This window comes from Canis lupus, chromosome 9 (genome assembly GCF_003254725.2).
Source record: "Canis lupus dingo isolate Sandy chromosome 9, ASM325472v2, whole genome shotgun sequence".
Classification (NCBI taxonomy): Eukaryota; Metazoa; Chordata; class Mammalia; order Carnivora; family Canidae; genus Canis; species Canis lupus.
This window is the reverse complement of record NC_064251.1, coordinates 62,160,962-62,186,465: the sequence shown is the minus strand read 5'-3', so window position 1 is coordinate 62,186,465 and position 25,504 is coordinate 62,160,962. Positions and strand designations below refer to the sequence as shown.

General features: G+C 52.8%; 1 protein-coding gene across 3 annotated transcripts in view; it reads left to right on the top strand.

Annotated features, from left to right (window-relative positions):
* The window catches only part of LOC112677149 (DAB2 interacting protein), a 189,572-nt gene that overhangs the window by 15,974 nt on the left and 148,094 nt on the right, over positions 1 to 25,504 (top strand). The window contains exon 1 of one of the 3 annotated variants that reach the window (XM_049114505.1): positions 6,438 to 6,582. The exons of the other annotated variants lie outside the window; for them this stretch is intronic. The gene's annotated coding sequence lies outside the window, so the exon portion shown is untranslated. Of the gene's footprint in view, positions 1 to 6,437; positions 6,583 to 25,504 lie in introns of those variants that run through there. 3 annotated transcript variants of the gene reach the window in all.

Genomic DNA, 25,504 nt, shown 5'->3' with positions numbered 1-25,504 from the left:
CACACACTGCAGCAGAGCACCTCCTTGTGCTGTCCTCTTTTTCCATTCATGGCACCCCTGCCCTAGGTGTCTGTGGGCCTGGGTCTTCATCACATGACGCATCTGTTGATGTGGTTTTGAGTCTCGCTGCCATCATCAGGTGCGATGAAGTCAGAGAACTGTCCTTCTGTGTTAGCAACAAGGAGGCCATGGATGATCTCCCTGAGAAGCGTCAAGATGGCAGGCCTTAAGCCAGGCAGGGTTCCCACCTTAAGTGGCCATTTGCATGGGACAAAGTGCCAACAGCAGCTAATGTCCGTGTCACCGGGATAATGTGACATTGTCCAGTGTGATCTGGATCAGCACATTAGTTCAAACAATCTCATCTGAGCCCATGAAGCACACAGCACTGTTCTTTTCCAGTGACCAGAGAGCCTGGCCGACTTTACGTGTTTGCTCCTACCACATGTGACACTGGTCAATTCATCTTCCAGAGTATGGACCATAAGCAATTTGCCATCCTGTATGTCACCTTGATGGAAGCTCCTGGCAAGTGGACATATGTGGATTTTGCATATACAGTGCAGATGATGCATTTGGTAAAGCACCTCAGATGTGTCCCTGGGGAGGGTGCCGCAGGCTCCGTTGCCCCTACAGATGGAAGCTGGCAAGGAAAAGACAAGTCCAGATTGAGATCCCTGGGCTGTGTACGAGAACAGATTGGAGGGGGCCAGAGCAGCCGTGGAGAGACAGGGAGGAGGGCCTCTGGTTCTGAGATGCCAGGCAGCCCCTCACCCAGGACTAGCACAAAGGACAGGAGGAGGGAGTCTGAGAAGCGCTGACATGGAGTACACTTCTGCCCCTCCCACCTCCTGGGCCAACTTGCAGTCGCTTGCTGTTGTGCAGAGTTGGAGAACACTCCCTGGCATTTTTTTTCCCAGCTTCCTTCTAACATGGTAACCCAACTGGGTCTCTTCCACCTTCCCCCGCAAATATCTTCCTCTTGGCCAATATTCACATAATTGCTACCCTTTCCCAAAAATGGGGGCATGCATTTTGCCTCTATTACTTCACTGTATCTTCATACAAGGGTATCTTCATACCCTCGCAATAAGCCCTAGTCACATCCTGGCTGTGCAGACAGAGAAACTAGGGCTCAGAGGGATGTAGCAGAATGCCCTATGCCGCACAGCTGGCAAATGGCTCAGCCTAGATGTGAACCCAGGTCTGTCTGACCCCAAAGGTCATATTACCTCCCATGAACATCTGATGAGTCCAGGCAATCTGTATAATGGGATTGGTTTCCTTTTGAGAGTTTGGCATGACCCTTTCTTGTCTCGGAGTATTTGGGTCCTCTCACTCCTTTATTCATTCATCTGACCTTCCTGAGGCCCAGCATTACGTGGGTAGTAAGGCTACAACGGTGGCTCAGACAAGGTTCGTGGGCTGGAGGAGCTCCCGGCCTGCTCAGGGAGGAGACAGATCCATAACCAGGTGCAACAATCCACAAGGTGAGAGACCCAGAGAGTGGGATGGGAGGATGCTGTGAGAGCTCTCTGCCTGGGAGAGTGGCTGAGGACCTGCCAGGGGCTTTCCATGGGCTGAAATGCCAGTGTTGGATAACAGAAGGGGGGAGAATGAATACTCTAGGGAGACTAAACAGTTTGTGCAAAGGCATGAAGACGTGACGGAGGTTGGGGGGCTGGGGAGATTCAGTTGCACAGAGTTGGGGAATCTCAGCTGGCTGGGACCAGGGTATGAAGGATCCCAGGGGAGACTGAGGAGCAGGCTATTCATGTTCTCAAGTTTTACTGAGCACTTCACCATGAGTCACACTTTGTGCTGAGCACTTCGTAGACATGATGGTCATATTATTTAAATAAGGACACTGAAGTTCAGAGCAGGACTGCATTTTATGGGGATTTTATATTTTGTACTACCCTGCTTGCTCTGTATCTTTAAAAAAGGTTCTGAAATGTTAAACAAACACCTGGGACCTTGATCCAGGGCAAGAAATAAAACCTTACCAGTATCGATGAAGCCCCTTCTTGGCATCCTTCACCTGTCCCCACCAGAGGCAAACACTTCATTAAATGGTATTATTTATCATTCTTCTGAATTTCTTCAGACTTTTACCAAACATGTGCATTCCTTTATGCCTTCTGCTGATGGACGTGGAAGCTGCTTCAGATTTTTTTTTAAAGATTTTATTTATTTATTCATGAGAGAGGCAGAGACATTGGCAGAGGGAGAGGCAGGCTCCTCATGGGGAGCCCAATGTGGGACTTGATCTGGGGACTCCAAGATCATGCCCTGAGCCAAAGGCACACGCTCAACCGCTGAGCCATCCAGGCATCCCTGCTTCAGATTCTTTACAAGGATAAATGCTGTGGCAATGAGTGAGCCCCAGGTTTATCCCAGAAGCCGAGTTCTCTGGGTCCCTGGAGTGTGTAATGCATTCTCAACATTTCTAGATACTGTCAGATTCTTCTCCGGAGTGGTGGCACCCATTTTGCCTTCCCCCAGCAGTGTATGAGAGCTCCTCATGTGCTACATCTTCATCAACACCCTGCCCTCCTCTTTGCTTTTTGCTAATCTCACAGGTGTGCGATAGCACCTCACTGGGGTTTTATTTCGTGTTTCCCTGACTAAGAGCGTGGCTGAATGTTTTTTCATGATTTCCCTTCCTCAAATTGCCTGTTCCTAACCAATTTTCTCTTGAAAATGGATTAGTAGGAGATCTTTGTATGTTTTGGATATTGGGTTCCAAGTATCTTCTTTTGATAGAACTTTTATTTTTTAAATTTAAAAAATTTTAAAAGTTTTTTAAAAACTTTCTTCATTTGAGAGAGAGAGAGAGAGCACGAGCAAGAGCACAAGCAAGGGAGAGTGGCAGGCAGAGGGAGAGGGAGAGACAGGCTCCCAGCTGAGCAGGGAGAGTGATTTGGGACTTGATCCTAGGACTCTGGGATCATGACCTGAGCTGAAGGCAGATGCTTAACTGACTGAGCCACCCAAGCATCTGACAGACAGGAATTTTATACTTTTTAAAAAAGATTATATTTATTCATGAGAGAGACAGAGAGAGAGAGACACAGGCAGAGAGAGAAGCAGGCTCCCTGCAGTGTTGAGGAAGGCCCCCAATTAGGGACTCTATCCCAGGACCCTGGGATCATGATCAGAGCCAAAGGCAGATGTTCAACCACTGAGCCACCCAGGTGTCCCAATCTTATACTTTTTAAAAGAAGATTTTATTTATTCATTTACTTAGAGTGCATAAGTAGGGGGGAAGAGCAAAGGGAGAAGGAGAGAATTCCAAGCAGACTCAGCGCTGAGTGTGAGCCCATTATGGGGCTTGATCTCAGGACTCTGAGATCAAACCCAAGTGCCCTGAGTTTTATACGTTAATTAAGTGTATCAATCTTTTCCTTAATGGTTTGTGCTTTGGGGGTGTTTAAGAAATCTTTCCCTATTACACAAGTTCTTTGTGTTTTAATCTTTAACCCTACTAGAAGCAAATTTTTTTTAATTTAAATATTTATTTATTTATTTATTTATTTATTTATTTATTTATGATAGACATAGACATAGAGAGAGAGAGAGAGAGGCAGAGACACAGGAGGAGGGAGAAGCAGGCTCCATGCCAGGAGCCCGACGTTGGACTTGATCCCAGGACTTCAGGATCGCTAAACCGCTGAGCCACCCAGGGATCCCCTAGAATCCATTTTTTAAATGCAAGGTGTGAGGTAGGGATTCCATCTCATTTTTCCCCCAACGTGGACATCCAATAACTCTTAAAAAAAGCACTGTTTATAGAAAAGTCCACCCTTTTGGGGAGACAGAACATGGAAGACTCCTAACTCTGGGAAACGAACTAGGGGTGGTGGAAGGGAAGGTGGGTGGGGGGTGGGGGTGACTGGGTGGTGCGCACTGAGGTGGGCACTTGACGAGATGAGCACTGGGTATTATATTGTATGTTGGCAAATTGAACACCAATAAGAAATAAATTTATTATTAAAATAAAAGAAAAAAAAAGAAAGAAAAGTCCACCCTTGGGACGCCTGAGTGGCTCAGTGGTTGAGCATCTGCCTTCGGCTCAGGGCATGATCCAGGACCATGGGATCAAGTCCCACATTGGGCTTTCTGCATGGAGCCTGCTTCTCCTCCATCTGCCTAGGACTCTGCCTCTCTCTGTCTTATGAATAAATAAATAAAATCTTAAAAAAAAAATAAAGAAAAGAAAAGTCCACCCTTTTCCCAGTGACTTGCAGCACCACTTTTGCCACTTATCAAGTTTCCAGACATGTGTGGTCTATTTTTGCAGCCTCTGTTCTAGTCTACTGACCTATTCGTCTATCCTTGGGCTAGTATCATACAGTGTAGCTGGATCTCTTTAGGCCCTTAGCACCTCTTTCCTTGAATTAGAGGAGCTAGTGGTTTCCTGAGCATCTTCTTCATCTTTGCATTCCTTCATCACTCATGACACGAACATGCCCATCAGGCTTTTTTTTTTGTGAAGGCTTTCTCACATGCTATCTCTTGGGCTTCTCAGATTCCCTTCTGCAGAAAGGAAACTGAGGCAAGGGGTGAGAAGGCTTGCCAAGGTCACAGAGTCAGAAGGTGCTGGGTTAGGGGTTCTGCAAGATTTTGAAGCCACCCTGTCCATCCGTCCCACATTACCCAGGCTCCGAAGACCTCTACTTGACCCTCTGGCTCATCCGATACAGGATTCTCACTCTTCTTTCTTTCAACGAGTAGCTTCTGAATCATGGGAGGGTGCCAGCTTCTGTCGGTGCTGGGCCCAGATCCCATTTCTGGAGGCCTCTTCTCAGGGCTGGAGACCAGTAGGAAGGGTGGGCATTTTCTGGGAAGCTGGCTGAAGCCTCGGGTCAGCCAGAGGGGAGCAGGTGGAGTTTCAGCGGCAGTTTAAAGAGCCCCATGCTGGGCGTGCACTTGGGGCCCAGGGCTGCCTTCAGAAAGGACGCGGCTTCCCAGGGATTGGAGGCGTCCTCCCGCCCTCCCGCCTTGAAAGGCAGGAATGCAAAGGATCGGCTTTCAGCAGAGCTGTGGCTGCCTTTCCGGGGAGCTCCGGGTGCAGGCCCTTCCCGAGAGGCCAAATTAACTGGTTCTGTCTGTCCAACTGGGAGAACCGCTCTAGCTAAAAATAGCGCCCTGCCCGGCGTTGGGCGCCCGGAGCCCGGGCCGCGGCGGTCCCAGGAGCTCGGGGAGCCCGGACACCCCACCCCGGGGCCTGGCCGAGTCCCGGAGGCCGCCGGCGCCGCGCTGTCCCCACAGGTGGCGCGGAGGCTGGAAGGCCGGGGGGCCGGGGCGCGGGCGAGGCCGTCGGGGATGGGAGCCGGAGGGGCGGCCTCCCGCGCGCTCGCCTGGGTCTCGCTGCCCCTGCTGGGGCCTCCGGCCCGCGCGCTCTGCAAGGACACGCTTTGCTGCCGAGGTAAGGCAGGGCGGGCGGCACTGACCCAGGCCTCGTCCTCGTTCCCCACCCCAGGGCCGCCGCAGGGCTGGGGCGGGGGGGGGGGTGCGGGTGAGGAGCGAGGGGGAACCCGGGCGTCGGGCTCAGGGAGTGGAGCCAGGCACGCTCCGCAGTCACCTTTAGTTTGGAAAAGTCGCAGTCTCCCCATCACGACTGAGAAGCGTTCGCCTCCCTTTGGCCTCTCAGTCTTCCTTTCTGGGAAATGGGACAATAAAACCGTCAAGCCTTAATATCTGTGGTGACCTCAGCAGACGGCCTGCAAGCGTTCTGGCGCAGTTTGCCCCAAACCGGACGGGGCTCTGGAGGGTTTACGTTGGTGGGAGGCTGGAGGTGCCTTCCCTGTGACCCGCCCTCACCCTGCCGGCCTGTCGCAGAGCTCTGCCCCTAGCATCCGCCCGCGTCCCGTCCAGGGATCAGAGGTCCAGGCAAGCTCACCGCCAAGTTGAAGGGGCCGGAGGACGCCCGAAAATGCTTGTCCGAGAGGAAGGTGTAGAGGAGGAGAGGCCGTGCCAAGCAGAGGGGCAGTCGCCTCCTCCCGCTCATACCCCATGGCCTCCAGGGTAAAGTCGGGCTCTGGTCTTTGACACCCCAGGGGCTGGGGCAGGAGCTCAGAGGCCCCGCGCAGCCTGGCGGAGTCAGCGGAGTCAGCGGAGACCGCGGAGACCGCGGCGCGCTCGCCCCGGCTGGGCCCGGGAAGGGGAAGGAGGCATGTGGCGGGGCCTAGACCCCGGGCCCCACCTGGGACCCGGGGCATGTGCCGAGAGCAGAGGGCGTCGCCCCACGCAGTCCTGCAGTCCGCTGGGCCGATTGGCCAAACAGGTGCGCCCCTGCCCCGCCCCGCCCCGCCCCTCCCCGCCCCTCCCCGCCTCCGCTCAGTCCCGGGCCGCGGGCGGAGCTGCGCGTGGCGGGGCCTGCGATTGGCCGGGCTGGGCCGGCGGTGGTCAGAGGAGCCCCGCAGCCTGGGCACCGCCGCCCCGGGGAGGCCCGCTCCGCCTGGCTGGCGCTGCGGAAACTTTGCTGCGGCCCCGGCACCTCGTGACCCTGGGTCGGTGCAGCTCGGGCCCCCCTGCCCTTGCGATGGCAGTGCCCGGTGGCCCGGCTGGCGCTTAGAGGTAAGAGCCTGGGCCCCCGCGCCGGTAGGAGGGGGTCCCCGGGCTTGCGGGGCTCCCAGAGGGACCTAGGTTGGAAGCAGTCCGAGGGCCTGCTCAGAGGTGTCAGGGTACCGGTCGGAGGAGTTTGCTTTACTTACCTCTTCTACCCCACAGCCCCCCTGCGCTTCAAAAAGATCTTTACGAGGTGCATTCGTTTAAACCGCCCACCGCGCCCTGCCTAGATCGGTGGGTCCTTGGGAGGAAGGCACCCTAGCTGGGGCTTGCAGCCCACAGGGATTAGGGTGCGGGTGGTCTCCAGCTTCCCAACCCCACGCTTCCAGGGGTCTTCCCAGCGTTAGGGCCCTCTTCCACTCACCCTGGGGTCGATAGTTGAACAGCCACTCCTCTCAATCCAGAGCCAGGCACCCTGGGGCACCCAAGTTTGAAATGTTGTTTTGTTCAACTGGTAACCACTCCTCAGTGTTGAGGGGGCGGGGTCACCGAAGAGAGGTCTGGTTTTGGTTTTCTGGGCTGCCCTCACCGGTCAGCTAAGCAGGGTAGGAGTAGAGACGGAAGCCATCTAGGTTCCAGTTCCCAGCCTGGTGGGAATGATTGCGTTTTCTGGTTTCCAAATGCTGCGTTCTTTTAAGCGGTCTGACTTGAGTCATAGGGAAACTGAGCCCCCATTCTATTCTGCTATTTAGGGGAGAAATTAATTTTAATTTTAATTTAATTTTAATTGAGAGTAGATGAGTGGGTAGCTTGTCACCTATGAGGATCATCATCTTTAACATTTTTTTCCCCAGTGTCAAAGCCAAACATCTTTCTGTGTTTTCTTGACCTAAGACAGTACAGCCAAGAATGAAAACCAAAGCAAACACCAGCTCTGAGGCCCAGAGAACTTGGGTGTAAACCCCAGCTCTGCCACTCACTAGCTTTGGGTTCTTGGGAAGTGTGTTTAACCTCTCTGAGCTCAAAGTCTTACCCCAGGAGGATGTAGTGAGGCTTTTGAAGGTAATGCGCCCAAAGCACCTGGCTCATAGGACAACAGTCTTGGGCTCCAGGCTGTATCCTAGAGCTTGGGCCCTCTTGCAGCCTGAGTGACCCAGCCCCACCTCGTGCCTCAGTTTCCCCTTCACTCAAAGGTTGATACGAACCAGCCCCTCTTAACTAGCCCTTTCGAGGAAAGTGCACAGATGCACATATCCTTCAAGGCATACAATTTCAGTGTGTTTGTAGGCCTCAGATTTAAGACAGCCCCATCCATTCCCTTCCTTACCATGAAATGCTCAGAAGACACAAGCCTTTCTGTCTACCACTGGCCTCCCCCCATCCCTTTTGGATTTGTGGAGGTGAAGGTTGTACATATCAGGACAGTACAAATGACAAATTAACCAGCATTATAACCAGGGAGAGACACTGACCTGGATAACCTAACTCAATATCACCTTCAAAAGTGCTATGCCACCCCTTCTCTTCTTCCTTCCCTGATGTGGCATCTCCAACATCAAATCTTTTTAGCTGGGATCCTCTAGCAACAGCTAACTGGGCACCTGGCTTCATGATTGGGCAACTCCGGTCTGATACGAAAACTCTTTCTGTTTGGGGTGGAAATCTGAGTTCCTGTTACTTCTACCCACTGGTTCTGGTACAACCCTTCAGGCAGGCATCTCTTACTGGCTCAGTTATGCACTGTGGTCCCCTGGTACCTGGTGTTCTGTTCCTCCCCTTAGGCATTCAACATACTGAACTGAGTTTGGCAACGGTGGTAGCACCATTTTTTTGAGTGTTTATGAAGTGCTAGGTCCTGTGCTGAGAGCTTTATACATAGTAGTTCCTTGCATCCTTGAGACATTAGGACCTCAAGGCTGATTCTTTTTTGACCCTCATTTAGGGTTAGAGAGGTCGCGAGATTTACCCAAGGTCGTACAGCCCATAAGGACCTGAGCTGCATCTCAAACCTGGCATCTGCCTTTAAAGCCTGTGCTTCTAATTGTCATTTTTGTCCTGTGCTGTCATTTTGTCCTGTCCTGTCGTGTGTGCCCATGAGCATGTGCACATGTGTGTTCACCTGGGCTTGTGGTGTGTGGGCTGGCAGTGCCTTCTCACAGCCACCTGGGGCACCTATTAAAATGCAGATTTTTCACCTCCACTCCAGACCTAGGAATCTGCACTTTTAAGAACTCCCCAGGCCATCCTCACACACATCACAGCCTGGGGACTGTGCCTTCAGAAGAGAGTGTGGCATATGGATTCCAAGTGATCTAGGTTTAAGCCTTGGCTCCACTCTCTGCAGGTGGTCAGTTTTCCTTTCTGGTGCTTTCTCCCAGATGTAAAGTGGACAGGATGCTATACCCACTGGTGGGGTCCATGGAAGTCTCCTGGGTGGATGTTAGGCAGGATAGGGAGGCCCTTGGCAGACTAAGGCCTCTCTTGCCACAAGTGGATGAGCATGGCAGCCGGCCTATGGCTCCCAGGAGGCCCTGCTCCCCCTCATCTCCCTCCCCTAAAGGCCTGTGACCTCTGCTTTCTAGAAGGATTAGTGCATCTTGGATGAGTATGTTGTGCTCAGATTTCTCAGCTGGGGTGGAATGGGCAGGACCACACTCCCCGACCCCTTCCTCCTGCATGGCCCCATGATGACCTCTGTCAGGAGGTGCTGGGGAACCTCTGGCAGGGGGAGAGGGGCGGGTCTGCCACATGTGTAAATGTTGTAAATCCAGCAGCAATCCACCCCTTCCCCTGGAGGGCTGCTCCACTGGCCCCTGGGCAGCTCTGGGGGAGCTGTCTGATTTAGGGCTGGCTGGGCTGCACTGGCTTCTGGGAAGGGTGAAGGTGAAGCAGTCATCTGCACAGACCTCAGCAGTATCCTGGTCCTGACCCCCTACTCTGCTGCACACACCCTTGATTCTGTTTGATCCTGCTGCACGCACAGAATTATTAAACACCCATTTTATGGAAAAGGTCGCTGGAGTCTGGGAAGCTGCAACAACATGTCCAAAGCTCTAATGTCTGTGTGCGTGGGGAACGTGGTAGAGTCAGAACTTGAACTCAGACCCCTTGACAACGAGCACAGGCCTCTTTTGCACTGTATCCCACCTGGTCCCGGCTTCAGTGCCGGAGCCCTCCTGGCAGCTTGAAGATCTGGGTTCCGGCTGGGCTGCCAGTGGTCTGTGTGATCCTGGGCAGGGCTAGTCATCTCTCAAAATTTTAGTTTCCTCATCTGTAAATGTGGGAGCTGTTCAATTAGCTTGCTGAGGTTCCTTCCAAAGTTAACATTCACAAGTTAAGCTTCTTTTTCTGCCGTTCTGGGGAGGAGGGTTCCCTGATGGGCTTAGGGCACAGGTGAGTTGTTGGGTTGGGTTGGAGGGCAACACTGGCTTGTTGTGAGACCACTCAGCAAGGGTTTGTGGGCTCAGTGTCCAGGGGGCTCAGGGAGCTGAGGGCAGAAGGTGCAGGCAGCAGGAAGGAGCCACAGGCAGGGTCAGGGTGCTCATCTCTGGAATTAAAAGGTAATCTGCACTCTGAATACTGCAGGAGGGTGATGATGGCTGGGCTTCTGAGAGGGAGACGAGGGGACAGTGGGGCTCTGAGACCAGCCCAGCTCCATCCTCGCTAAGCCCTTCACAGCCTTGGCCCAGAGGCCAGGAGGGTGTGTGGCAGTCTTTTGCCTCCCTTGAGTCACCACATGTCTCTCCCCTGGGCAACCCCAGCATTCCTTGAGGCCGGCCTTTCCCTGCTGGGGTCTGTGCCAGCGTGGCGATAGGCTCTCCCTGGACCAGAGCAGCCGGGTCAGTTGCCGGTTCTCCACGCCCAGGATGAGCCCCTGGCAGCCCGGCTTCCTAAAGTGGAGTCTCCTTAGCCAGAGCCTCCACCAGCATCCTGTGCTCAATGTACCTGCCTCCCTCCCTTCCCTTACCCACCTGCAGGATCAAACCCACGCTGCATGCCTGCGACAGCTCTCCTCCCTGCCTGCTCTCCCTTTGCTCTTCAGGCCACCCATTTCCTGGTCTCTCCTGTGACTCCTAAATATCCATCTCGTGCAGCCACTGCTTCATTGCACACATTCTTCTACCCCTCTGGGTCTTGCACAAATGTCACCTCCAATCGGTCTCATCACTCCACTGAGGGTAAGCTGTGCCCCCATGCACTCCTGGCTTGTAGCTCCTATCAACCGCCTCAGTTTTGTACTTTGTCATCCGCTTGCCTGTCTTCCAAGACCGACTCTGAGCGTCTTGGGCCTTACTCATCCAGTGCCCACAGAACAACTGGGGTCCCGCAAGGGCCTTCCTGGGTCTAGTGAATGCTCATGGACTGGCTTGTCACCAAACTTGGTTTCTCTGTCCCTGTCCCTGTCCAGAGCATTTTGCCGGCCCCCTGCTTGCCAGCTCAGAGAGTCTGGGTCCTCTCAGTGAGCTGCACCTGGCTGCCTGCAGCTGAGGGACAGACAGAGAGAGGGCATTTGGTTTGTAGAGAGACTTCCCTGCCTCCTCTGGATTGTTCTTGATCTGCTTTTTTAACAAGTCTCTACTGCATTGTGGCATCAAAGAGAGAAGCCTGGAGGAAGGTCTGGAAAGGGCACATTATTCCCACCCCACCACCCCCAGCCTGCAGGTCTTGAAGGAGCATTGTCAAGATTTCCCTGATTGCTTAGAATTCTCCAGAGAGTGTGTAAAATACTTACCGAGGATCTGTAGGGTCACTGGTACGGTACTGGGGGCTCACAGACGTGGCCCCAGAGGCACCAAGGGGTCACATGACTTTTCTAGGGTTGTATGGTTATTTGCGGTTAGAACTTTCAGGGAAACTGTCCCTGAGGTCACCAAGGGTTGCCCAGCCAGGAGAAAGTAAAGGCTCCCCATTGGGAATGAGGCTTTTTTTCTTTGAAACTTGTGTGTTGGGGTCATTTTCTCTCTCTGCTGGTATCATTTGATGATGGCGAGCTTAGGCAGCGGCAAGTGGTCGAGGTGGGACCGGGGAGAATGAGCAACGTCCTCATGAACATGATCAATACCCACACAGACGGACCAGTGATTGGATAGGAGTTCTCTGTCCCAAAATAGGAAGCTTCCATCCTCCTGTAAGTCGCAGTGGCAGATAAGCTTTTAAAGACCCGTCTTGGAGGGAGGTCCGAGGGATGCCAGGGGTGCCTCTGGGAGGGGAGAGGAGCTAGATTGGTGATGGTCTGGTTTTAGGTTTGGAGGCTGCCAAGCCCCTTGCTCGTTGGATGCTGGCAGGGGCTTTGAAGTCCTGTGGCCTCCCACAGTGCCTTTCTTACCAAGCAGCCTACTCGTGTCTACTTTATTGGTTTCCCAGCCTCCAGCCCTGCTTCTGCCCCTAGACTGAGCCTCCCAGCACAGGTGCCTCAAGGCTGACCTTCTGGGTGATGCTAGCGCCAGTTCCAGCCCCTCAGAGGCACAGGAGGGAATGGGTGTGTGTGTGGATAAGTAAATGAATGAATAACCCCCCTCCGCATTGTTGGTGACCCTGTCAGTGGCTGGAGAATATGTGACAAGCGCGTCCACCAGGAAATGGCTGTGTGACACGGGCAGTGAGGATCCTGCCAGACAGAATGGAAGCCGGCCCCAGCTGGAGCAGGGCGCTGCCGGCCTTTCCCAGCAGAGGGAAAGCCATCAGGACTGGCTTTGCTTCCTGGAGGAGGCGATTCCCCGAAGACTCTGCCTGCCCCCCTGATAGGGATCTGCAGGGTGTGTGAGGGATTTGTTTTTCAGCCAGGATATGGGGAGTTAAAAATAGACATCCTAATCCCTGGAGTTCGTGTCACACTTAAGGCTGTACGGAGCCCTTTGCCTCCACGATCTTCCTGGCAGGGCCCAGCAGCCATGGACACGGGCAGAGGTCACACCGTGACCTTGTCAGTGGGCACGTGGTGGCAGGGTCCCAGTTCTGTGCTTGAGCCTGTACCCGAAATTTGGTGTTGGAACTTTGGACTGTTCTATGTTCTTTAGTCTCCTGAGGAGCCTGATTAAAGTCTAAGAGTCAACAGACCACAAGAGGTGTGGTCCTACCTGGTCAAAGCAACAGGGACAAATGATGATGATGATTTAATTTAAATGCAATTAATTGGGGCACCTGGGCAGTCAGCCGTTGAGCGTCTGTCTTTTGCTCAGGGCATGATCCCAGATTCCCAGAATCGAGTCCCACGTCGGGCTTCCTACATAGAGCCTGCCTCTCCCTCTGCCTGTGTCTCTGCCTCTCTCTCTGTGTCTCTCATGAATAAATAAATAAAATCTTAAAAAAAAATAAATTCAATTAATTAACCTATACTGTATTATTAGTTTCAGGGGTAGAGTTTAGGGATTCATCAGTTGCATAGACCACACAGGGCTCACTCCATCCCTTGCCTTCCCTAGTGCCCATCACCCAGTAATCCTTTCCTCCCACCCCCCTGCCCTCCAGCGACCCTTAGTTTGTTTCCCAGAGTTAAGAGTCTCTTATGGTTTACTGAGGGGCAGATTATTAGGCGAAACAGCAAGGGCAGCAGGAAGACTGAGGGCAGATCAAGACCCCACAGGGCAAAGGCTCATGATGGAGATATGGAACTGGAGGGTAGATGAGGCTGGAGCAGGGGTGTAGGGGAAAGAGACACAGTGATAGGAGTGAAAAAGTCTCCTTGGGATACCAAATAGAACGCCTTGAATGCCGTAATGAGTCTGGACAGGCAGCCGCAGGCAAAGTGGAGCCTTTGAGGCTTCCAGAACTCAGCAGTCACCTGCTTCATCAACAGCACAGTGCAATGCCGTGCCCTCCTGGCTTTGCTGCGGGTGGCACATTATGGTGTGTGGCAGAGCGGATTTCATAGAAGCCCTGGGAAGGCACCGTGTCCATCCCCACCTCTCCTGGAACCTTGCGCCCTGGAAGAGGGAGGATCTCATTTCTTGCTGCCTCTGGGTTCTGGGAGGGGCCAGCTCCAGAGCAAAGTCTGTATCTGGGTTTTTTGGCTTTTTTCCTAGTTTTAATCTAGGTTCTCCTGATCGTCTTCACCATGGTGGTAGGAATTAAGTGAGAAGGAGGAGGCAGTGGCTGACGTTCTGGGGGAAAGCTCTCCTCCTCTCCTGGCCTCCTCTCCTGGCCTCCTCTCACTGGGATCTTTTACAGGTTGCTCTGGTGCTCCTGGCACTGTGCTTCTCGGCCCGGACAAACCTGCAGACCACAAGTATTGGTTTTCTCTTCCTCCCCACCCCAACCCTCCGTTAGGATTCCCCCTTGCCGTACTCCACCACCCTCTCCCCCAATCAGGCCCTGTTTCTCCTGGTGGCCTGTACCATCCACTCCAGCAGCACTGGCTTCTCCTTTCACATATTGTCCTGCCCACTGTCCTCTAACCTGTCCCTTTATTGGCTCTTTACTCCTTCCCCAGCTAGGCCGGCAGCCCTTGGTGGGCAAGAAAGGAGTGAAACCAGAGCTGAGCTGGACAGACCACTGGAAACCTATAATCCACTCATTTTAGGGTTGGGCAGACAGAGGCCTGGGTTTACTTATTAAAACCTCATGGGCGGGGATCCCTGGGTGGCTCAGCGGTTTAGCACCTGCCTTTGGTCCAGGGCGCGATCCTGGAGTCCCGGGATCGAGTCCCACGTCGGGCTCCCGGCATGGAGCCTGCTTCTCCCTCCTCCTGTGTCTCTGCCAATCTCTCTCTCTCTATGTCTATCAAAAATAAAGAAATCTTAAAAAAAAAAAAAAAAACCTCATGGGCAGGGACGCCTGGGTGGCTCAGTGATGGAGCATCTGCCTTTGGCTCAGTGTGTGATCCTGGGGTCCTGGGATTGAGTCCCACATCAGGCTCCACAGGGAGCCCGCTTCTCCCTCTGCCTGTGTCTCTACCTCTCTTTCTGTGTCTCTCATGAATAAATAAATAAAATCTTAAAAATAAAACAAAACCCCATGGGCAGTTCATGGTAAAGCTGTGAGTGCAACCCAGACCTCCTGCCTGTCCCATCCTGGTCTTTGGCTGTAATACCACCCAACTTTTCAAAGCCACTCTGGTTCTCAGCTCCAGGAGCAGGGATTCCCAGCTCTGTGCAAATCCCAGTTTCGCAGCCTTGGCTCCTTCTGGGGTTGGAGCCAGCAGTGCCAAGCCCAAGGGTTCCCAGAGAGGGCTCTTGGCGTCGGTGTTGGCTTAGTCACAAGGATGAGATCACTGCTCACCTCTGGATGGAGGATGATGCTAAGGTTTGGGAACTTTTACTCTGAGCTACTTGTCGATTTTGTATGAGTGTGTGTGTGTGTGTGTGTGTGTGTGGAGAAAAACAAACCTGTTGGTTGGGACTCTGTGCTGAGCCCATGAATTGCAGACATGGAGAGGCCACTGGGCCATGGGAAACCCTGGGCTGGGCCATCTCACATTCCTGTGTGGCTCTGTGTCGGGAAAGAGCTTGAACCAGGAGCGAGAACCTGGTGTTAGTGTTTGCTCTGCCTCACACTGGCCCTGTGCAAGGTGCAGGACCTGTTTGAGGTGTAATAATAATTCCTGGCAGCCCACACTTTCTGAGTACTACTCTGGGCCAGGCACTGCGCTCAGGACTTTCCAGTATTAGTGAATCTGGTTCTCACAGCAGTCCCATGAGGTCCTGCTATCATTTCTGTTTTGCAGATGAGGAAACTGAGGCCCAGAGTGGGGGAAGTGACTTGCTTAAGGTCACCTAGCAGGGAAGGGTCAGACCTAGAGTTTGAATGAAAGTCTTCTCCACCCGCAGCTTGAGGCGTCAGGCGCCTTGCCTCTCTGCCCTCTAGCTCCAGTGAAATAAATTAGATGTGATTAAGATGGTGAGGAGCAAAAAAGGGGTGAATGAGGAGGACTCTTTTAGTTTGGCGTCATCCCCCATGTTCTCCCTCTAACACTGGCCTTGAGCAACCAGAGAGAGCAGAGGTGAGCAGGTACGGCTGTATCCAGGCTCTATGAAGGAAGGGTGCACGAGCCATGCTCTCATAGACAGCCTGTCCTGGGCCTGTTTCTTTCCATTCCCTATAGCTCTTGGGTTTTTTTGAGGTTGCTATTAATTCCATTCTCCTGGGATCCCTGAGTGGCCCAGCGGCTTAGTGCCTGCCTTTGGCCCAGGGCGTGATCCTGGAGTCCCGGGATCGAATCCCACATCGGACTCCTTGCATGGAGCCTGCTTCTCCCTCTGACTGTGTCTCTGCTTCTCTCCCTCTCTTTGTGTTTCTCATGAATAAATAAAATCTTAAAAAAAAAATTCCATTCTCTCTGTCCCCAGAAAGTGCCTTTAAGGCAGGGCAGTGGCTACGGCCATTTCCCTTTGAGTGGAATGAGCAACAAGGTGTTGATTGATTCAGATTTGGAACAGGGTTGTTGGCTACTGAGTCCTGGGCTTGGGATGGGAGGTGGGGGTAGAGTCAAGCAGCTTGTTCCCACCCCAGAAAGGCCTGGTCTTGCAGAGAGGCGAAGGGTGAGAAGGGAGCTGGGGCCCATGAAACTGGAGTCCTGGCTGGCTCGCCTCCCAGCTGTGTAACTACTCACTTCTCAGATCCTCAGTATTTCCATCTGTAAATTGGGAATAACAATACCTGTCTCTTAGGGTTGTCATTAGGTTAAAATTAGGCATGGAGCTGAGAGCCCAGTCCAGTGTCTGCACATTGTGAGTGAGTTATCGCTCGCCATTATTTGCGCTGCTATTACTGAGGGCCTTCTCAGTCACCTTCACATTGGTCTTGGGATACTCTGGTCAGTGTTCCTTTCCAGAACTTACTGCCTTTGGTAAAGGCAGTTCAGGGTGTGGAAGACTATATGAGGGATGCCCAGGTAGCTCAGTGGTTGAGCATCTGCCTTCAGCTCAGGTTGTGATCCCAGGGTCCTGGGATCAAGTTCCGCATCGGGTTCCCTGCAGGGAGCCTGCTTCTCCCTCTGCCTGTGTCTCTGCCTCTCTCTGTATCTCATAAATAAGTAAATGAAATCTTTTAAAAAAAGAGACTATATGAATTGCTTATTTATTTCTCTTATAAAGATACACAGCGACTTAAATTGCCCTAACAACAAGGTTTTCGAATATGGGTTTTTAAGTGAGCTGCAGTGGTAAATAGAGACGGGATAATAGAGGAAAAGATTTCTCTGAGGTGGTTGGAGTTTATCTTTTGCATGGCATTCACATTCCACCAGAGCTTGTCTCTGCCGTTGAAACCACTGGGGTAAGTGTTTGTTGGAATAGACCTGTCTGGTGAAGGTGGAGGGGACTCAAACCAGCGTGAGGTTGTGCTTCTCCTTCCCTCTCAAGAGCCTCTGGGGTCCGATCCTAGAGAGAAAGCATGCCCAGTCTTTGGAAAGCCCACAGGCTGGTATGTGGGAAGGGTGAGAAATCAAGGAGACTTCCTGGAGGAAGTGAGGCTGGAGCGGGCCCCAGGAGGGCAGCTGTCTAGGTTTCTGCAAACAGGACTACAAAATCACTTCTCCAAGCCTCCTTCTTCTCTGTGGCAGCCCTCCAGCCAGGTTAGCTGGGAGGCCCTGGGCCGGGCAGTCAAGACACTTGGGGAGGAGGGAACGGGGTGGGTGCGTGGAGTCCAATCCTGCCTCAGTTTCCTCGTTGAGACCAGATTTTGGGCCTTTGGAGAGGGAGTGGAGGGCTATGGCTAAATATGTGGGTTTGAGGGGCACTTGGGCTCAGGACATCTTGGGCACTTGGGTTGAGCGTCTGCCTTTGGCTCAGGGCGTGATCCCGTGGTCCTGGGATCGAGTCCCACATCGGGCTCCCTGCATGGAGCCTGTTTCTCCCTCTGCCTGTGTCTCTGCCTCTCTCTGTCTCTCAGAATAAATAAATAAAATCCTAAAAAAAAAAAAAAGATGCAGGTTTGAAATCAGACCTGAGTTTGTTACTTCTACTTTGCTGCCTGCACCTCAGTCTCCTCATCTGTCAAATGAAGGTAATAGTGACACCTGCGTCATTCAGTTGTTTTGAGGCCTAAGTGAGGCTTGTAAAGTGCTTATCACAGAGCTGGCCCGGGGCAAGCGCCTGTCATTATAAACTGCCCACTGTTGTTTTTAGCTCAAGACACACCTCTCCGCCCTCGCCTCTCCCCTCCTGCCATGGTTCCTGTTGTTGACATCCTCACCAACTAGTGCAGGGATTTCAAGTATTTATATCTGTGCTGGAATTTCTCTCTGCATTGTCTAGTTAATGACCTAATTGAATCAAGGCAAACAATTTCGCTTCCCGTCCCGCGCAAGGGCAGGAAGTGGCCTGGTGCCTTCTTTACTGTGATGGAGATGATTATCAAAATATTTGATGACGATGATGCCTCCCTCCGTTAAGAGGTCTGCTCCCCCTCAGGATGGCTCCACAGGCCCCCAAAATCAAGCACCAGCCACGTGTTTGGGAAACATAAATCTTGTTGAGGATGTGGATGGGTTCGGTCACGTGTATCTGTTGGTGCCGAGTGGTATTCTGGCACCTTCTTGCCCACTGCCAGAAGGATGGTTGGAAAGACTTCCTTTGAATATTTAGAACTAGTGACCTGTGTACATATTTAGGGAGCACTAGCCAATGGGATATAAGTCAGAACCCAAGGCATAGGGACAAGGCTCCCTAGGGCAAGGAGTAGTCGGCTGTTCTCCACACCTTGGTGGTGTTGCTGGCACTGGGTTCTACCCTGCCCCTTGCAGCTTTAGGCTGGGGAAACACAGTGGTAAGGCCATGGGTTCTATGAGATACTGGGGGCTTCAGATCCCTGTCCACCACCCAGTAGCTACATGAACTGGGGTAGCCACTTAACTTGTCCTTGGCTCTAAAGTAATAGATGTACCAGAACCTGCTTCATGGGAGCATAGTCCGAATTGCACCTCATACTGTGCTGCATGTGGTAGCCACTCATATGAGCAAGCCATTATTTACTGAAGGACTTTAAAAAAGAAAACCCAAGACCCTCCCCACTCCACATCTCCAAACTTTCCTCCTCCTCTCCAGATAACAGTTAGGGCAAACAGCTGGACCCAGCCTGCCCAGGGCTCTCCCACCCCCCGGCTGCTGTTTGGGCAGTCTCTTCTACAGGGCATGTCCCCTCCCTGTCTTTGCCCTGCCTTTATCCTTTAGGACATACCTCAAGCTCCACACCTTCCATGAATTTTCTTATAGCTCCCTAACCAGTGCCCTTTAAATGCCTTATTACAGCCTCGTTATGCCTTATGTCTGCAATCACTGCTGGCCCTGGTGTGTTCCATGGAACGGCCATCTGGGGACATACTTAGTAGAAAAAGAGTTTTGGAAAAGGCTGCATACTTTATACCCATTCATACAGGACCAGTCCGCATTAGCAATTTTGAAGGCTCTGTTAAGTTCTGCAGTGAAGGAAGCAATGGAACTTTGTTTACCCCTGGACTCCCCAAACCTCTAACCATAGGACACTTTTTTTCTTCTTGGAATACTTACAGACAGGGCTTTGTGATATTCTTGGGGCTGTGGCGTTGTAGACGTCTATATGAGGATTCGGTGTGCTAGTTGTCCATTTTACAATGAAGGAAACCAAGTAACTGGCCTCAGGAAAACCTGTGCACCCCTCCGTCACCTCCTGGATCAGTGGACAGGTCCTTTGTGTGGGCATCTGGGGTTGGGTGGCAAGGAGAGGCTGGTCACGTCAGCCAAGGACCTGCTGTCTAGAAGCTTCTGTCATTGTTGAGGGGATGAGCTGGAATGTGGACTAGAGAGAGATTAACTGCCACATCATGTATCCCTGGGCCTGTGTGTAATGGGAGCCCTGGCCCTGTCCACGTCCCTGCTCAAGGAAGGACACGAGAGTCAAATGTCCTCTGAGAACACAGCACTGTTCCCTGGGCCCAGGACCCTGGAACCTGCCCACTCACTTACCATCCCCACCCCGTGGGTTTCTGAGACCCGACGGTTCGGTCTTTGCAGGGGCACAGCCAAGGAAAGCGAGAGAAGGCGGAGGAAGAGAATCACCTGTTTATCCATCATAGTCTTCCTTCCTTTCTGGGGGAAAATTCTGTCTTTTCTATTCCTCTTTTATTATCTGAAATTCTCTGGGGAGAATTACCTGATGGTAGGAATTATCTGTCGTCTTTATTCTAATTCCTGTCTGCCTAAGTTTCTTCTTGGAGTAATTGATTTTCGTAATTCCAAGCCTCCATTGAAGGCTGTTTGAGGGGAGGATGCTGGTGCAGAGGCAGGAGGATGCCTGAAAAGGCGTTTGCAGAGGCACCTGTGGCCAGCGGCAACAGGTGATGCTGGGGGTGATGATGGGGGGGGGGGCAGCGCCTGCCGACCTCAACCTTGTGTGTGTTGTAGTAGTTACCTCCGAATTTGTCCCCTCTCATGTGCTGGAGATGTGTGGGTCGCATGGGGCACACCTGACTGTGGATCGAGGGCAGGCTTATTGTAGGAAAATGAGCGGCAGGAAGGCAGGTGTCAGCTCTAATGGGCCTGGTCATCCTCACCACAGGCAGTTGGGTCCCGGCCATTGGCCTTGACCCGACCCTGACCCTGGCCCTCCCCCTCTGGCCTCCTGGAGGGCAAAGGAGGCCGCTGCGACTGCCCGGAGGCCGCTGCGACTGCCCGGAGACCCCTCAGGGAGGGCAGCCACTGTGAATTGGTCTGACCTGTCCCCTGCACAGACAGTGCAGGTGCTGCCCAGGATGCCTTAGGGGAGCGGGACGTGGGGTGGGAGGGGAGGGAGGGCGCCTCAGTGTGGGGAGCCCTGATGAGCCTGGCAGATTTATCTGCTCTGTGGATGGAAGGCCGTGTGATATCCCCTGCAAATGCCCAGAAAAAGCTGGATTTCAAATGAGTGAATGCTCAGGACGTGGGAGAAAACACTGGGACTGGAAAGTTCCTCGGGTCCCTCTCCCCTGGGGCTTGCATGGAGGAGGCAGCCCAGTGCAGGGTGGTGGGTGTGGGGGCTACAGGGGAGTCTCTCTCCTCCTGCTCCACCCTCGTCTCTCCCTCTCCCAGGGAAAAGGACCTCCAGACCTAGAGTAGGCTGCGTAACTGCCACCCTCCCCTGGGAGACCAGCACGCTGTGACTCCCTTCTCTGGCCCGCAGCCCAGGCGTCCTGTGGCGTATCCACCTCCATTTTGCTGATGAGAAAACCAAGGCTCAGGGTGATCTGTCCAAGTTGCCACAGAGGGTTCACAGTGGGGCTGGGCCTCACAGCCTTCTCCTGACTCCCAGTCCAGGACCTTGGGGAGCTGTAGTGGGGGGTAGGGGTCGCTCATCCGCTCTAAAGCATCAGGTGATTCTTCTGGTTCCATCACACCTCTTAGCTGGAACTTGGGCTGGGACTGGTTACTTGGGTCTGTCCAACCACCTACTAAACTGGGAAGCTCCTGAAGGGCAGGGGCTCTTTGTGTCTTGGGATCACCCCCCAGGGCCCAGTGCCAGGCTCCCACAGGGCAGGGGAGGGACAACCGTGCTCTTTCAGTACAGGAAACAAAGCCCCCTCGCCCCCCCCACCCACTAGCCCACATTAGAGGCAATTTTATGAGCTCATGTATATAAAGAACCCAAGGAGGCCCAATGAATCCTAACTAAATGGATTAGTTTGGATGTTGTATCTGTCCCCTCCTCTCCTTCCAGCTCTAAGTTTCTCCACTGAAGTGGGAGTGGGAGGAGGGGGATTCCCAAAGAAATTGGGGTGCTGGCCCTGGCGAAGGGGGAGCAAACACAGGCAAAAACAACAAAGACCCATAAATACTATGCATGGGTCATGAGTGGTCAGCAAATTCATTGGACTTTTGTAGAAACTCTTTTTTTTTTCTTTAAAGATTCTACTTATGGGCAGCCCTGGTGGCGCAGCGCTTTAGTGCCGCCTGCAGCCAGCTGTGATCCTGGAGACCCGTGATCGAGTCCCCCATCGGGCTCCCTGTATGGAGCCTGCTTCTCCCTCTGCCTGTGTCTCTGCCCCTCTCTCCTTCTGTCTCTATGAATAAATAAAATCTTTTAAAAAAATAAAGATTCTACTTATTTATTCATGAGACACAGAGAGAGGCAGAGACACAGGCAGAGGGAGAAGCAGGCTCCCAGGGGAGAGCCCGATGCAGGACTCCATCCCAGGACCCTGGGATCACAACCTGAGCCGAAGGCAGACGCTCCACCACTGAGCCACCCAGGCGTCCTGTAAACACTTTCTTTTTCTTTTCAGAGAATGAATTTACATTGGAGACACAATATCCATGTGGTCTGCACATCGTCTCCCACAAGGGAAACAAAACAAACCTTGGGCGCTGAGAGGATCTGAAGCCAGATGCCATAGTCACTTAGCAATACGTGCCCAAGCTCTGGCAGTGCAGGTGGGGAGGCTGTGTGTGCTGTGTTGGCCAGCCCTAGTCTGGTCTGAGTTTTGGTGTTACAGAAGTGCTTTCAAGGACTGAAAACAATTGGGTTGAACCTAAAGAATTTTGAAAGATTCCTCCAAACTTTAAAATGTCAAATATGGGACGCCTGGGTGGCAGCGATGGAGCCTTTGGCTCAGGGCGTGATCCTGGAGTCCCGGGATCGAGTCCCACATCAGGCTCCCTGCATGGAGCCTGCTTCTCCCTCTGCCTGTGTCTCTGCCTCTCTCTATGTCTCATGAATAAATAAATAAAATCTTTAAAAAATAAAATTAAAGAAAATGTCAAATATATGTGCTTTCTGGCCAGATATGATACTCTCCTATATAACTGATGGATATGTTATAATGTGATGGAACCTGATTATGGGGTGATTGTTGGGGGTGTGTGGCTTCTGCACTCTGAGGCTCCAGGGAGGCCTTCTCATCCCTGGACTGTGACAACAGTGAGCTACATAGCTCTTGCCTGGAGGGGCACATATTTATTGAGGGCCTGCATGTGCCAGGCACTGTTTCAGTGCAGGTTGACAACTGGTATGATTTCAGAAACTCCCATAAACCAGCTCTGGTGCCTGAAATTCCACCATTAGTGACTGATTCCTTTGGGTGAAGCATTGTACGCTTTAGCTTAGGTGTTAAGTACTCAGGAGATACCGAATGGGGATCTCGTCCATCTCTAAAGCCTTCCTTGGGTTAGAAGTTATGATGTGGAAGTGTGGAAATAGAAGAGTTAAACAGGGGACCAGGATACAACATGGGGTTGGGGCGGAAGTCAAGGTTTGCACATTGTACGTCATTGTGTCTACCCCACCCTGAGTGCTAAACTTAGCAACAGTCAGAAATTTTAGTCATCACATCACTTTTAGTGGTCATTGTTTTCCAAGTTTGGATCCTAAAGGCAGAACGAGAACTAAAGGTCCTTCCCGGCTCTGGCCCCCTGCTGCAGCCTTCCAGATCCTTCCGTTCTGAGGGGCAGCTCCTACTCCAGCCATCTGGGGCCAGCTGCTGGAGGAAGTTGCTAGAGCTACTGTCCCACTCTGCCCAGCTGGAAGGACAGTTGTCTGCTTCTAGCTGGTCCCCTTCTGGCCCTCTGAGAACCCCTTCCCCCAGAAACTATCCGACGCTGACTAGTCAGCAAACGCTGCCCCCCTCCCCCCTCACAGTGGTTAAAATGGTTAAAAGGATGTGCAGGCAGGCTTTGGAGTCCAACTGGGATCAGGCTGGGGGACTGAGCCACTCTGCCAACTTTCTTCTCTTTAAAGGGGGTAACAGTACTAGCTCCAGGGGGGTTGGGAGGTGTCTGTGAGGTCAATGATGCATGTCAGGGCCCAAGTTCAAGGCCTAGCATGGAAGAGGAACTCAATATGCAGGATCTTCTGTCATTATAATATCACCACTGCTCAGGGCTTTGGCCACCCTTCCTGGGGTCGGTACGGGGTCTCCAGCTGCTTGACTCTTGCCTTCCCAGACACTGCGGCCTCCAGGATCCTCACAGATGCTCCCAGCCCCACCTGCGTGTGCTTCTCTTTCTCCCTGCCAGCTCTCACCTGGGAGCCCCATTCATCCCGGGGGTGTCGTGACTCCTGTACCTGGATTCTTCCCATTCTCGATTGTAAATCTCCTACCATGATCCTCTTTCCTGAGTTCCAGATGCAGAAGTGATTTTCACCAGATGCTCTAAGGGCACATTGATGATTGTCCAACAGGGAGGTCCTTTTCTTTCTGCTGAAACTACTTCCTCTCACCCTAATCGACCTTGCCCCTCCCCAGCTTCCTTCTTTCTCAGATGAGGTTGCACTGGCCAACTCAGGGCCAGGGACTCCCAGGCTGGTGGTTTCCCTCCCTTCCCTCCTTCCTCCTTCGTGCCAGACTCGTGGCTCCCCTTGGCCCTGGCTCCTGCCTCCGCCCCTGCCCCACTGTCCACTGGGGATAACCAGCCTGCAGGCTCCTGTCACATGGCCTGCTTCCCCATCCCTGATCCTCCTCCACTCGGCTTCCAGGGGAGCTTTCTAAACCTTGTTCAGACCACTCTCTCCTCTGCTCAGGGGTCTTGAGGGTCTCTCTATTGTCTCTGAGATCTCTCCATACTTCTGAGGTCGATTTTCAGGGACCTCCAAACTCTGGTAGGAGCCTGCGTGCCCATGGCGCCTTTCTCTGCACCCGGGAGCTTAGCCAGCTGAATACTCCATGGGCTCCTCTCTGTCCTGCTGCTATGACTTTGTTCTCAAGGTCTCCCTGCCTGGAATGCTGTCCCTCAGCCTCATGCCTACCTGTCCAGATCCTACCCTTGTCTGATCCGATTCACAAAGCCAGAATGGGGTGCAGGTCCTCCTGCCTCCAACCAGAATAGCATGGCTATTTGTACTTTTTACCTTTCCCTTGACTCCCCGGCAATGTTCCTCCTGTAGAATCTATAGCATTTGCAGCTTGACTGATTGGGGCTCAGCCTGGAAATCTCTGGTATCTATCAGAGAAAGGCCTGGCCTGGCTAGGAGGACCACCTCTCCGGAGGCAGTGGGTGCCTATGGAAGTGCAGGACTTGAAGGGGGCCAGAATGGGGACCCCCAGTACCCGATACAGACCTAGTTGTACTTCTTACGATTCAGGATCTGGAAGTTCACGTGGGTTTGTTAGATGCTGAGGGCCCAGGGACTGTGAGCCCTACCCCTGCTTGTGCAAGGGGCCTCTGCCTCCCCATCTCTCTGCTGAGAGGTGACATATCTACTTCGCAGGGCCAATGCTGCCGGTGGATTGAGCAATGGTGTCGGTGAAAGAAAAACAGAGGTGGACAAAGTAATAATTAACAGATGTCAATTGTTAATAGCTTAAAAATACCACCAGCACTCCACCCTCACCCCGGGGTGGGGGGAGGAGACCACACGGTCACTTGGCCTCTTGGAGGGGATTGATTCACATGCCTGTGCTTGGGACAGGTTTGGGAGAGAGAGAGACAGAGAGACAGAGACAGGCACTGTGGGGTGTGTGGGGCAGCAAGGCGGGAATAAGTGCCACCGGCCAGGCTGCTGAGCTCTGACTTACTTTGATTCCTGGGGGATTTCTTGAGGTGAAGACAGTGTCTGCTGAGTTAAAGGGCGAGATCAGAGGGATGCTTGGAGAGCATACAGATCTGTCCTGTCCAGGCTGGCCCGTTTCGTGGGGTCCTGGCTGCGGTCCATCCTGCTTGGCTGCGGGCTGCTGCTGCTAGGGCTCACTCCTGTTTGCTCTGCTCTGCTCTTTACTAAGTAGCCAGTAGCCAGTGCATGTGTGCTGTTCAACTTTCCTGGAGGCTGGTTCCTGTTGCTCCCGATTCCCACTGCCCCTAGAGTCACAGCTAACCTGGTCTGGGCCCCTGATCTTGATCCACCTGGCTTCCCTCACCTCCCTGTCCTCATCGCTCTTCACCCACCCAGGCTCTCCTTACTTCTTCTCTTGCCTGTGAGTCCTGTCCTCTTCTGGACCTTGCCTGGGCTGCTCCTCTGGTCTGGACCCCTCTCCTCCTTGGAATGTCCTGATTCAGTTCTCACCTTAAGTATTCCTCCTTTGGGACCATGTGTCTGATAAACGGAGACCCCTCTCCCCATCAGCCCCTGCCATGACACCTCTTTTTCCTTTTAGAGCATACATCACAGTTTT